Source organism: Ptychodera flava, unplaced genomic scaffold, assembly GCF_041260155.1.
Source record: "Ptychodera flava strain L36383 unplaced genomic scaffold, AS_Pfla_20210202 Scaffold_29__1_contigs__length_4469600_pilon, whole genome shotgun sequence".
NCBI classification, from domain to species: Eukaryota; Metazoa; Hemichordata; class Enteropneusta; family Ptychoderidae; genus Ptychodera; species Ptychodera flava.
Window position 1 is genome coordinate 485,908 of NW_027248351.1, and position 16,058 is coordinate 501,965.

Consider the following 16,058-nt stretch of genomic DNA (forward strand, 5'->3'; position numbering starts at 1 on the left):
ATCGCAGAAATAAATTGTCTGCACGCCTTGTCGTTGCGGTACGTTTCTCCTACATCAACTCCTTTTTTACGTCGAGTGACAAAATCTTTTAATGGACGGTTATTCACACATATGGCATGGGCATTACGGAACAGATAGCAGGTTTTGTGAAGACCGCACTGTTCATTTTTTGCAGTGTTACCTCAGCTGTGCTTTGCCCGGGTGGCGCATTGCGGTTCTTAGCATGTTCCACGGCGATTTTATGACCCTCTGACTGACTGTGTGAGGCTAAATTAGAGTGTCGAAAGTTGTTAGTGCCAACCACAAACGGACCCTTAGAAGGAGCTGAAAAAGCACTTACAAGATGCGGCTACCTTGCGGGCAGAGAGATCGCCGTTCGCTCATCGGCATGGCATGCAGTACATCTTTGACTTGTCAAATAACAATCAGTCGCGGAACTCATTCTGCCATGCAGGCTGAAAAGATCGCGGTTTTCGTCTTTCTCGGTTATATTCCCTTCGTGCCTTTTGCTTCTTCAAGTCGTTTGTTTGTTGTTTGTCCAAAAACGCCACATATTGCAGGGCGATCCGCAACAGCCTTAGTTAGGTCGAGCACGTGTGACAGCAAACTTCCAAGACCCATGACCTTTCTATCAAACTCTGTTAGTATCAAGAATTGTGATGGGTCAATATAACACCTTGCCCGTGAAATCGGCCAATTGCGTGCATTATTTAAAAAAAGTTTTAGCTGTCGCTGCTGTCGTTCTCTACCGGAAGTGTTGGTAATTCATTATGAACTTCGTAGGAAAACTAGGAAAACACTCATGCAAGCGGGGAACGGACCGACAAATAGTTGGATACATAGCCAAATAAATTTGGTTTCCAAAATTTTTATGTGAATTTTGCGCTGGTCCGAAGGACCAGTAGTGTCCAAAAACTGCTGGTCCGTCGGGCATTCTGTTGGTCTCGGACACGGACCAGCGTTAATTTCGCACGCTGCTTATAGTCCGTGGGCTAGAGGGGGTCTACGTGCACCCCCCCACAGGATAACAAACCTGTATTTTTCAGAACCCTTGGGATCCCTAGAATACGAAATGGAATTTTAACAGAAAAAATATAGGGATGGAATAGCTGTTATGGTCATGTTTTGAAGGGTACCGCAAAATCACGATTTTTCAAGCCAAATGCATTTTCGTCAAATCTGTCTTCTTGTAAGTCATGTGCTGAGCTCATTTTTTAACATAACCTCACTTGTTTGTTATCATTAGAAAGGGAATTTATTCTTCTTTAAGATGACATATTGCACTATGCAATATCTTCTACAGTTTTTGTCAAATATAACCAAAACTTACCCCTTACCCCAAAATTTAACATTGCAAATTATAGTAAATCTCAAATTCTACCAATTTTTTAGCTAGGCATAATAAAAAATGCAATGTTTTGTCTGAAATCTGTTTTATTTGATACAGAAACATGTCAGAAATATCAAATAGACTTTTAACAGAAAAAATATTGGGAATCTACAGCTGTAACAGTCATATTTTGAAGGGTACCGCAAAATAACAGTGTTGCAGATTTGCATGCATTTTTGTTAAAACTGTCTTCCTATAAGTTATCTGCTGAGCTTGTTTTTGAATATAACCTGGCTTGTTAGGTATCATTAGAAAGATAATTTACTAATCTTGAGAATGACATATTGTAACATGCAATATCTTCTATAGTTTTCATGATATATAACCAAAACTTACCCCATACCCCAAAGTTTACATTGAAAATTGCAGTCAAAGCTAAAACCAAATTCTACAATTTTTTTAACTTGACACAAAAACTCTGGCCGTTTTTGCTATTAAATCTATTTTATTTGGTACAGGGACATGTCAGAAATATCAAATAGACTTTTAACAGAAAAAATATTGGGAATCTACAGCTGTAACAGTCATATTTTTAAGGGTACCGCAAAATAACAGTGTTGCAGATTTGCATGCATTTTTGTTAAAACTGTCTTCTTATAAGTTATCTGCTGAGCTTGTTTTTGAATATAACCTGGTTTGTTAGATATCATTAGAAAGATAATTTACTAATCTTTAGACTGACATATTGTAACATGCAATATCTTCTATAGTTTTCATGATATATAACCAAAACTTACCCCATACCCCAAAGTTTACATTGAAAATTGCAGTCATAGCTAAAACCAAATTCTACAATTTTTTTAACTTGACACAAAAACTCTGGCCGTTTTTGCTATTAAATCTATTTTATTTGGTACAGGGACATGTCAGAAATATCAAATAGACTTTTAACAGAAAAAATATTAGGAATCTACAGCTGTAACAGTCATATTTTTAAGGGTACCGCAAAATCACTAGTGTTGCAGATTTGCATGCATTTTTGTTAAAACCGTCTTCCTATAAGTTATCTGCTGAGCTTGGTTTTGAATATAACCTGGTTTGTTAGGTATCATTAGAAAGATAATTAACTAATCTTTAGAATGACATATTGTAACATGCAATATCTTCTATACTTTTCATGATATATAACCAAAACTTACCCCATACCCCAAAGTTTACATTGAAAATTGCAGTCAAAGCTAAAACCAAATTCTACAATTTTTTTAAGCTTGACACAAAAATCTGGCCGTTTTTGCTATTAAATCTATTTTATTTGGTACAGGGACATGTCAGAAATATGAAATAGACTTTTAACAGAAAAAATATTGGGAATCTACAGCTGTAACAGTCATATTTTTAAGGGTACCGCAAAATCACAGTGTTGCAGATTTGCATGCATTTTTGTTAAACCTGTCTTCCTATAAGTTATCTGCTGAGCTTGGTTTTGAATATAACCCGGTTTGTTAGGTATCATTAGAAAGATAATTGACTAATCTTTAGAATGACATATTGTAACATGCAATATCTTCTATACTTTTCATGATATATAACCAAAACTTACCCCATACCCCAAAGTTTACATTGAAAATTTCAGTCATAGCTAAAACCAAATTCTACCATTTTTTAACGTAGACATATAAAATCTGCCCGTTTTTGCTATTAAATCTGTTTTATTTGGTACAGGAACATGTCAGAAATATGAAATAGACTTTTAACAGAAAGAATATTGGGATTCTATGGCTGTAACAGGCATATTCTGTGGAGTACTGCAAAATCACAGCAGTGCAGACTCATATGTGTTTTTGTTAACTTTGTCCCATTGTAGGTCATCTGCTGCGCTTATTAGTCCCCGTGGACGAAGTCCGGCGGGGACTTATAGATTGGGTCCCGTCTGTGCGTCCGTCCGTCCGTCCGTCCGTCCGTCCGTCCGTCCGTCCGTCCGTCCGTCATCAACAGTTTCTCAGACACTGCTGAACCAATTTCGTTCAAACTTGGCACAAAGGCATAGCACTATGACCTACAGATGCACGTCGATTTATTTTGTGATACGATCGAATTTGGCCGCGAGGCGGCCATTTTGTTGCGATTTTTCACGTCTTTGGACCATAACTCAGACATCCTGGAGCAGATTCTGTTCAAACTTGGCACAAAGGCATAACACTATCGCTTTCATATCCATGTCAAATAATTTTGCGATACAATTCAATATGGGCGCGAGGCGGCCATTTTGTTGCGATTTTTCATGTCTTTGGACCATAACTCAGACATCCTTAAACAGATTCTGTTCAAATTTGGCACAAAGGCATAACACTATGGCCTACATGTGCATGTCAAATTATTTTGCGATACGATCCAATTTGGTCGCAAGGCGGCCATTTTGTTTGCGATTTTCACATCTTTGGACCATAACTCAGACATCCTTGAGCAGATTCTGTTCAAACTTGGCACAAAGGCATAACACTATCGCTTTCATATCCATGTCAAATAATTTTGCGATACAATTCAATATGGGCGCGAGCGGCCATTTTGTTGCGATTTTTCATGTCTTTGGACCATAACTCAGACATCCTTGAACAGATTCTGTTCAAATTTGGCACAAAGGCATAACACTATGGCCTACATGTGCATGTCAAATTATTTTGCGATACGATCCAATTTGGTCGCAAGGCGGCCATTTTGTTTGCGATTTTTCATGTCTTTGAACCGTAACTCAAACATCCTTGAACCGATTCTGTTCAAACTTGGCACAAAGGCATAACACTATGGCCTACAAACGCATGTCGAATTATATTGCGATACGATCCAATATGGGCGTGATTGCGATTTTTCATGTCTTTGGACCATAACTCAGACATCCTTGAACCGATTCTGTTCAAATTTGGCACAAAAGCAAAACATTATGCCCTTCATATGAACACCAATTTATTTCGTGATATGATCCAATATGGCTGACAGGCGGCCATTTTTTTGCGATTTTTTCATGTCTTTGAACCGTAACTCAAACATCCTTGAACCGATTTTGTTCAAACTTGGCACAAAGGCAAAGCACGTACTATGGCATGCATATGCATGTATCAATTAACCTTGCTATAGGATCCAATATGGCTGCAGAATTGCCATTTTGTTGGAATTTTGCATGTCTTTGAAGCGTAATTCAAAGGTCATTGCACCCATTTTGTCCAAACTTGGCACAAAGATCAAGCACTATGGCATACATGTCAATGTACTTCGTGACATGTTCCAATATTGCTGCCCGATGGTCATTTTTGGATTTTTTCATGTCTTTGAGGCTTAATCATATGCAAATATTCCTTAACCAATGTTGTTGAGACCTGGTACAAAGATAAAGTACTATGGCATACATATGCATGTCTACTAATTTTGTGCTATGATCCATATGGTCAATAGACAGCCATTTGATTTCAATTTTGGTGTGATTTTTTTATGTCTTTGAAACATAAACATAGGTCACTGTCTCTCGATGGACTGATTTTGTTCAAACGTGATACGAAGATAAATACCAAGGCTGCATTCTTGTGCACATTAATTTGTTTCATTATATGATCCGAAATGGCTGATGGCTGATTACAACAACGTACCCGATCCCATACCATTTCTAAAATTCCACCAAACCATGTGTATAGTATGTGCCGTCATGACACTAGAGGCAGTGAGGGCATCGTTATGTGTGATGTAATCAAAAGTTCCTTCAGTGGTCATTACCGGCAGAGATGAGTCATTTATTGAATGTTCCTCAGATAACTTTGTCATGCAAGTCACAGGCCTGATGCAACCGTTGCATCGATGTCATTCCACAGCGACCTAGACCACAGCTTCCTAAACACAAAAGATTATAACAAAATGGATAAGCGGGGACTGTGTCATCAACGATGACTTGTTTTATAACATAACCATGTTTATTTGGTACCATTGTAAAGCTTATTTACTACTTTTTAAAATGACATATTGTTATATGCCATATCTTATATAGTTTTCATGGAATATGACGAAAACTTACCCCATACGACAAAGTTTATATCGAAAATTACTTTCGTAGCTATCGTCAAATTCTACCAATTTTCTAGCTAGACATAACAAATAAGCCAATGCTTTATATAAAATCTTTTTATTTGGTACTGGGGAATGTCAAAAATATGAAATAGACTTTTAACAGAAAATATATTGGGACTCTACAGCTGTAACAGTCATATTTTGAAGGGTCTCGCAAAATCACAGTATTGAAAACTCGCTTGCTTTTTTGTTAAATCTGTCTTCTTATAAGTCATCTGCTGAGCTTGATTTTTGACATAACCTGGCTTGTTAGGTATCAATAGAAAGGTAATTTACTAGTCTTTAAAATGACTATTGTAATATGGAATGTTTTGTTTAGGTTTCATGAAATAGGACCAAAGCTTACCCCATACCCCAAGGTTTACACAGCAAATTACTGCAAATCTGAAACTCTACCTTTTTTTACAATTTATTAACTTTACATACCAAAGGCAATGCTTGTATGCAATCTATGAAATCTGTGTTTTTGTTAAAAAAGTATGTTACAAATATGAAATTAACTTTTAACAGGAACATAATATGATTTTGTAGCCTTTTGGATCATATTTGGAAGGGTACCCAGGTATCAGGGCAAATTTGCCGAAACACATACATTTGCAATATATGGGTTCCCCCTCCAAAAATGATCCAAGTGGCTACTAAATTGTATTATCTTCCCGTTAAAAGTTAATTTTATACTTGTGACATACTTTTGTAACAAATAAATCAGATTTTATAAGAATTGCCTTTTGTATTATGTGCAGCAAAAAATGGTAGAATTTAAGATGAGCCGTAATTTGCGATTTGAACTTTTTGGGTATGGGGTAAAGTTTGACCATATTCCAGGAAAACTATGAATGACATTGTATATTACAATATGTCATCTTAAAGAAGAATAAATTGCCCTACTAATGATACCTCACAAGCCAGGTTGTGTCACAAAATAAGTTCAGCAGATGACTTACAAGAAGAAGAATTTAACAAAAAAGGTGCCAGTTTGCGGTACTGCGATTTTGCATTTCCCTTCAAAATATGGCTGTTACAACTATACAGTCCAAATATTTTTTCTGTTAAAAGTCTATTTCACATTTCTTACATGACCCAGTACCATATACAACAGATTTAATACCGAAACAGAGCTATTTTTATCATGTCTAGCTAAAAATTCACGGAAATTGATCACGTTATCTATGACAGTACTTTCAATATAAACCTTGGGGTATGGGGTACGTTTTGGTCATATTCCATGAAAACTATACAAGATATTGCCTGTTACAATATTTCATTGTAAATACCAGTTAATTACCTTTCCAATGATACTAAACAAACCCGGTTATAATCAATAACAAGCTCAGTAGATGACTTATAAGATGACAGATTTAACAAAAACGCATGCGAATCAGGAATACTGAGATTTTGCTGTACCCTTAAAAATACAGCTGTTACAGCTATAGAATCCCAATATTTTTTCTGTTAAAAGTTCATTTCATATTTCTGATATGGCCAAGTACAAAATAAAACAGATTTCATACAAAAAATTGCCTAATTTTTTATGTCTGCGTAAAAAAATTGCTTGAATTTGACATTAACTATGACAGTAGTTTTCGATGTAAATTTTGGGGTATGGGGTAAGTTTTGGTCATATTTCATAAAAATCTGTACAAGATATTGCATGTTACAATATGTCATTTTAAAGACTAGTAAATAATCTTACTAATGATACCTAACAACTTACATTATATTCTATAAGAAGCTCAGCAGATGACTTACAAGTCGATAGATTCAACAAAAATGCACGCAAGTCAGGAATACTGAGATTTTGCTGTACCCTTCAAAATCTGACTGTTACAACTACAGAATTCCAATCTTTTTCTGTTAAAAGTCTATTGATATTTTTGACATGACCCATTACCGAATGAAATAGATTTCATACAAATAGATGCCTGATTTTATATGTCTAGGTAAAGAAAATGATAGAATTTGATTTTAGCTATGACTGCAATTTTCAATGTAAATTTTGGGGTATGGGGTAAGTTTTGGTCATATTTCATAAAAACTATAGAAGATATTGCATGTTACAATATGTCATTTTAAAGATTGGTTAATTATCTGTCGAATAATACCTAACAAGCCAGGTTATATTAAAAAACAAGCTCAGCAGATAACTTATAAGAAGACAAATTTAACAAAAATGCATGCAAATCTGCAACACTGTTATTTTGCGGTACCCTTCAAAATATGACCGCTACAGTTGTAGAGTCCTAATATTTTTTCTGTTAAAAGTCTATTTCATATTTCTCACATGTCCCTGTACCAAATAAAACAGATTTAATAGCAAAAACGGCCAGTGTTTTTGTTTCTAGCTAAAAAAATTGTAGAATTTGGTTTTAGCTATGACTGAAATTTTCAATGTAAACTTTGGGGTAAGGGGTAGGTTTTGGTTATATATCATGAAAACTATACAAGATATTGCATGTTACAATATATCATTCTAAAGACTAGTACATTATCTTTCTAATGATACCTAACAAACCAGGTTATATTCAAAAACAAGCTCAGCAGATAACTTATAAGAAGACAGTTTTAACAAAAATGCATGCAAATCTAGCAATACTGTGATTTTGCAGTACCCTTCAAAATATGACTGTTACAGCTGTAGATTCCCAATATTTTTTCTGTTAAAAGTCTATTTGATATTTCTGACATGTCCCTGTACCAAATAAAATAGATTTAATAGCAAAAACGGCCAGATTTTTTGTGTCAAGCCGAAAAAATGGTAGAATTTGGTTTTAGCTATGACTGAAATTTTCAATGTAAACTTTGGGGTATGGGGTAAGTTTTGGTTATATATCATGAAAACTATAGAAGATATTGCATGTTACAATATGTCATTCTAAAGACTAGTAAATTATCTTTCTAATGATACCTAACAAATCAGGTTATATTCAAAAACAAGCTCAGCAGATAACTTATAAAAAGACAGTTTTAACAAAAATGCATGCAAATCTGCAACACTGTTATTTTGCGGTACCCTTCAAAATATGACTGTTACAGCTGTAGATTCCTAATATTTTTTCTTTTAAAAGTCTATTTCATATTTCTGACATGTTTCTGTACCAAATAAAACAGATTTAATAGCAAAAACGGCCAGAGTTTTTGTGTCAAGCTAAAAAAATTGTAGAATTTGGTTTTAGCTATGACTGAAATTTTCAATGTAAACTTTGGGGTATGGGGTAAGTTTTGGTTATATATCATGAAAACTATAGAAGATATTGCATGTTACAATATGTCATTCTAAAGATTAGTAAATTATCTTTCTAATGATACCTAACAAACCAGGTTATATTCAAAAAGAAGCTCAGCAGATAACTTATAGGAAGACAGTTTTAACAAAAATGCATGCAAATCTGCAACACTGTTATTTTGCGGTACCCTTCAAAATATGACTGTTACAGCTGTAGATTCCCAATATTTTTTCTGTTAAAAGTCTATTTGATATTTCTGACATGTTTCTGTATCAAATAAAACAGATTTCAGACAAAACATTGCATTTTTTATTATGCCTAGCTAAAAAATTGGTAGAATTTGAGATTTACTATAATTTGCAATGTTAAATTTTGGGGTAAGGGGTAAGTTTTGGTTATATTTGACAAAAACTGTAGAAGATATTGCATAGTGCAATATGTCATCTTAAAGAAGAATAAATTCCCTTTCTAATGATACCAAACAAGTGAGGTTATGTTAAAAAATGAGCTCAGCACATGACTTACAAGAAGACAGATTTGACGAAATGCATTTGGCTTGAAAATCGTGATTTTGCGGTACCCTTCAAAACATGACCATAACAGCTATTGCGTCCCTATATTTTTTCTGTTAAAATTCCATTTCGTATTCTAGGGATCCCAAGGGTTCTGAAAAATACAGGTTTGTTATCCTGTGGGGGGGGGTGCACGTAGACCCCCTCTAGCCCACGGGCCTATTAGAACTCTCCATAGGTAAATGTCACCTACCTTTTCCATATTGAAACCAGCTATATATATGTCACTGAGTTCTTATCAAAGCTCATCCAACATGCAAAAACATGAACTTAAGTCTGAAACAGTGTAAACTGTGGGAAAAAAAGCAGAAAAAATTTCCACAAAAGCTATGGAACGGAAAATTTCCATAAAAAATATGTTTAATTTCTGCAGATTTTCTACAGAAAATTATCAGCAACTTCAATAGAATTTAAAGTTTCTATACACATTAAAATTCTTATAAAATTTAAATTTTTCTACAGATTGTATTGAAAATTTTCAATTGAATTTCAACAGAAGCATATTCCATCAGATTTCCATAAAATATACAGAATTTCTATAGAATATCAGAGTTCAATAGAATATCTACAGACTATTTTCGTAAGGGAAGACACAGATAAAAGTATGGGTCTGTAACTCACCTCTTGGTGAAAATAAGTTGGGGTCAATGACGAAAGACACCTCTGAAGCAGCACATTTGGGTTTGATGTACACAAATCATTGCATTAGGGCAACAGCGCCCCATGCACTTCTGCTTGATTCAGCGGCAGTTGAGATGCGACACTCAGCTGTTTAAGATGAAGCTAGTATTCGTTCATACACAAATAAATTGACAGTGACACAGTAACAGTATGTCAGACATTCTTTGCCAAAGTTTGGGCTGTAACACACGAGGATGTTCTAACGATGTAGACCAAGAACTTCAAAATAATAATTTGATTATTCCTGGTGACTGTCACGAAAGTTGACATACAAATGCAACAAGCAGTGTCAGCGTCCAGTTCTCACTGTATCGGGCAGCACACTGTGCACAACTGTTGATCACAGTTGCTGTAATCCCAAGTCTGGATTATTTCAAAACTGCTTGTTTACTGGTACAATCAAAGTCCCAATTATCCATCATTCAAAAAAGCACCTGTAACTTCACTGTACCAAGACTGGATGTTGCGGTGGTCAACGCATTGAACACCATTGGAACTATTTTGGGATAATTGGATTTGCAACAAAATACAAAAAATGCTCTAATCAGTTCAAAATGACATGCTAAATGTGGAAAAATTGTGACTTTTCCTTTAAAAAACGCAAATTTTCATTATCATTACTAATGAAGATTTAAAATGACTGCATATTTTTAGTTTTTGTCAGTAGACTACAGATAACCTGATATTTTTCATCAAAATATGTTGAATTGTTTGACTTTCTTTCATGCATCAAAATGCTGTTATAATGTCAGTTTGTAATTTTGCTCCCCGCAAAATCTTAAAATTCCACGTTTCACATTAACACTGTCACTGAAGAATAACTGACAAGGTAATTCTTGCAGAATTGCTAACAATCTTTATTTTTCCAACACACAAAATTTCATCATGCCTGACATTTTTTCCAATATGGTACAACACATTAAAATACTGACAGTAAAAAATGTAAATTTTACAGTGTAAATTAAAACTGAATATTGACCAGGTGTAAAAACAGAAGAATATCCATGCATAACCATGAATGACTAAATTCTGTCAGGAAAAGGAACTTACAACAGCATATTTTTCACAGAAGTACATCAAAATGAGTCAAACTCTATTAATTACTGTGAAAACTCAATTCTTGCTTGGTCGTACACAGAATTGCAACATCTACCGGTAAGTCGGTTACTGTGACCAACTCTTTTGGGTTGGAAGCAGTGGCCGACTGGTTTTGTGTGAGGCCTATCAGCTAGGCGATGTTGCCGTGAGTGTGTGGGGGTTCGAATCCCGTTTGGGTTATAGTAAAATTTAGATTTCAAAGTGATTTCACACAATCAAGTAAACAATCAGTAATTTTTGCTAACTGAAACAATTAAAGTACAATTCTAAAGTCAGGGCATATTTCAAATGACCTCCACTGGGTGACACTCTAAACTATGATATTGGCCCAATTCTAATTCTGAAGTCAGGGCATATTTCAAATGATCCTCACTGGTAGCAACTTTTAACTACGACATTTGTCAGACGTCTGTATCTGAAGTCAGGGCATATCAAACATGACCTTCACTGGTTGAAACACTAAACTTTGACATTGGTAAAATTGTAATTAAAAAATCAAAGGCAAGTTCTTGGAATATTTCGTATTCGTGTGGTTGTTGAAAGTTGTAAATGTCATTTTCAGTATGCCCTGACTTTAGAATTGCAATTGTACCAATGTCAAAGTTAACTGTTTCAACCAGTGAAAGTCATTTTCAAAATGCATTGACTCAAGATACAGACGTCTGACCAATGTCATAGTTTAGATTGTCTTCCAGTGACGGTCATTTTAAATATGCCCTGACTTTAGAATTGCAATTTTACCTGTGTCAAAGTTTATTGTGTCAACCAGTGAAGGTCATTTTAAATTGACCCTGACTTCAGATACAGACGTCTGACCAATGTCAGGTGATAGTTTAGATTGCCTTCCAGTGACAGTCATTTTAAATATGCCCTAACTTTAGAATTGTAGAATTGCAATTGGACCAATGTCAAAGTTTATTGTTTCAACCGGTGATGGTCATTTTCAAGATGCCCTGACTCAAGGTATAGATGTCAGACCAATGTCGTAGTTCAGAGTGTCTGGCAGTGAGGGTCATTTGAAATATGCCCTGACTTCAGAATAAGAATTTCAAAGCCAGCCAGTAAAGAACATTCTAAATTTGCATTGATTTTAAAATTACAATAGACCAATGTCCTACTTTGGAGTGTCTACCAGTGGAGGTCTGACCAATGTCATTGGCTTCTGACCAATGTCATAGTTTAAAGTTTCTACCAGTGAAGGACATTTGAAATATGCCCTGACTTCTAAATTAGAATTGGACCAATGTCAAAGCCAGCCATTGAAGGTCATTTTAAATTTGCCCTGACTTCAAAATTACAATTAGACCAATGTCCTAGTTTGGAGTGTCTACCAGTGTAGGTCATTTTCAAGATGCCCTGACTCCAGGTGTAGACGTCTGACCAATGTCATAGATTAGAGTGTCTAGCATAGACAGTCAGGGCATATTGAAAATGTCCCTCACTGGTAAAAACTTCAAACTACACTATTGGTCAGACGCCTACATACCTTGAGTAAATTCAGTATGAAGTGAAGCACAATATGTAACATTTGGAGCATTTTAACAAAAAATTGAACTTTTGAAGACCTTGAAATCACAGATACTGAAAACATTATTTGTATGGACTAAAGCTGTTGGAACAGACCAAGCCAAATTGGTGGAAATACATATTGTTGTTGCTCAATACCGCTTTTCCCAGAGCAATCTATCTTCATCAGATATTTACAAAAAATTGACATATTTTGAAAAAAAAAACAACATGCAACGAACTTGTCTATAAGCACCAACAAGGGTGTGTGTGTTGGTCGTTACACCACGTGGTCTATTTTATGTGTACATGAGGGAGGGAGGGGGTAGAAAGAACAATAGGTTAGGAACAATGATTGCACTTACTTGAGGTACAACTTTGTACATGACAGAACACAGGTTGCACAGAGACACAAGTTTTTGTGTCTTTTGAATGCCTGCATAATCTCTCCCATCTCTGATGCTCTGCAGATGACAGCTATGTTAAATGCACTTTGTTGGCAGTCGACATTTATTGCCTTGATGGTAATCATCAGTCTTTGGATATAACTTCCTGACCATTCCTGGAAAATAATAATTGGACACAACTTGAATTCACTATTTGACATCCTGGAAGATTTAAGCATAGACAGTATGATTTAAGTCATGAATATACATGAAACACATGACTAAACAGTCCCAGTGTATGTTTATGAGTATAAGATATAAAGTGACATGCTAGGTGTCATAAGGATTCCAACAAGCAATGAAGCATAAACAATAACGATTTTATAACCATGACATTGAATGAAACAACTTATCATAAAATTCAGATAGCCATTGAGAGTCATGGCTGAGACAGTAAAAAACTGAGATCTCAACTTAACACTTTTCAGTGTAGCCAGTTAGTAAAAGTAAGTTATTTTGAATTTTCTGAAGAAAAAATCACTACTGAATGACTCCATATGATGTAAAAGTCATGGCAAAAAGTTTCCCAGCCTATGCAACAGATGATTACACCACGTGTACATGTATGTGTGGCATTTTGAAGGTAAAAACTATTTCATATATAAATTGTCAGGGGGGAAATACTAGTGGTAAGCAAGGACCTCCATACTTATTGATTTCCGTGGCTATGACCAAAACACATTAAAAGACGAAGCTTCTGTTGGTCATGTTAGTAACGATGATAAGAGTAAACTTACTGAAGGCATATCAACCAATGTTAGGTCAATTCCTCGGAATCCTAGACACTGCTGTTTTAGTGAAGAAGCATTCAGATCGAGCACATCTGCATTGTGGATTGTGAATCCATAGGCGCCATCAGTAGCGAATACAGCAGTTTTACTCGCATCTTCCTTATCTTTTTCTAGAATGACAGCTCTTTGGCAAAATGATTCAATCTGTTCAGGTACACCATGACTGTACGATAGGTGTACAAACTGTTCTAGTTTTTTAGTCCCCACGGACACCGTCCGGGGGACTTATAGGTTTGGTCATGTCCGTGCGTGCGTGCGTCCGTCCGTGCGTGCGTGCGTGCGTGCGTGCGTCCGTCCGTTCATGCGATATCTCAGAGATGCCTGGAGCGATTTCATTCAAACCTGGTACAAGGATTACTTCATATGTCATACAGATGCACGTCAATTTGTTTTGTGATACGATCCAATATGGCCGCCAGGCGGCCATTTTATTACGATTTTTTCATGTACAGAGCCATAACTCAGGCATGTTTCAACCGATTTTATTCAAAGTTGGTACAAGGACATTGACCATCGTCATAGATATGCACGTCAATTTGTTTTGTGATACGATCCAATATGGCCGCCAGGCGGCCATTTTATTACGATTTTTTCATGTACAGAGCCATTACTCAGGCATGTTCCAACCGATTTTATTCAAAGTTGGTACAAGGACATTGACCAATGTCATAGATATGCACGTCAATTTGTTTTGTGATACGATCCAATATGGCCGCCAGGCGGCCATTTTATTACGATTTTTTCATGTACAGAGCCATAACTCAGGCACGTTTCAACCGATTTTATTCAAAGTTGGTAGAAGGACATTGACCTATGTCATACATATGCACGTCAATCTGTTTTGTAATACGATCCAATATGGCCGCCAGGCGGCCATTTTATTACGATTTTTTCATGTACAGAGCCATTTCTCAGGCATATCCCCATGTTTCAACCGATTTTATTCAAAGTTGGTACAAGGACATCGACCAATGTCATAGCTATGCACATCAATTTGTTTTGTGATGCGATCCAATATGGCCACTGTGCGACCATTTTGTCACGATTTTTTCATGTTCTGAACCATAACTCAGACATGTATCAAGCGAATTCATTCAAAAGTATTTTTATCACAGACCTAATGAAGAGGACTCTATCCTCTCTGAGGACCTGTAATCAAAATACCCATTAACAAGTGGGGACTGTGTCATCAACGATGACTTGTCTCTTGTTGTTTCGTTGGAAATCTTTGCCTCGCCTCTTCCCAGCCCCCTTCAACACAGCCAGTAATTATGACGAAAAATCTCTGCACCAGGTCTAATGTCCTCAGTTCTGCCAATTCCTTTACTAGGTCTGTAACAAATTTCTGTTGAAATTATTTCTTAACTTACAGCCATTTCTGATTGTTATCGTTAAGCCGAAGAAAGTCACCTAATTTTGTGAACGGAATTTCTGGCCTCTTCAATCCTCTCAGTTCAGCAGGCTTGAGATTCTGAGATCTTGTTCGACCTTCTTCATACATTGCGAACACTTCCATCATCAATGAAAAATGTCTCATTTTCGCCACACCACAGCATCATGCATATCTTCATGAAGAGGGAGTCGGCTTTCTGTGTCAAGAAAATAATTAGTAATTAACATATCAGTTTCATAAGCATGACACTTGACATCATCGATAGTTGTGCCAGCTGCTTACTGACTACCGGTATGTGTATGCAGATTCACAATATATTATGCGATAAACCGGAAGTGTACCCAATTAAATTCATGGGTGCTGCCATGTTTTTTGAGTACTTGTGAATAAACAAATACGAAGTGTGCAAACTTTATAACGTGCCATTTATATAATAAACTATGTCTCTATTATTAGCAAGTTAGTATTATAATCCATCTTGTCAATGATATAAAATATTGTTACTATCATGCCTAAAGAAAAACAGAAAAAGAGAGAAAAGTGCTGTACCTATGAACATACGTAAAGAATGTTGGGATTGAATTTTAGAGAGCATCCTCTGTGTAAATAACTTGATGCAAAAATTGCCAGTTTTTAGCCACAATGTCAGTTTTTGGCTTGCAAGTGGAAGTTAGGCAGTGCAGTTACTATTACAATGGTAATGATGGCACAATACATCCCTTGTTAAACACAATAGGTAGGTATGATGGTAAAAATTGCCAATTTATGTCCAACATTTTTACACATTAAACAGAAAATCTATACCTGCATGGAGTCTGATATTGTGTATGTGTTTGAACTGTTGTCATCAGTGGGTAGATTGGCATTTAAAGCAAGTAATGATTAGTTCTATTTATCCTTTACTATT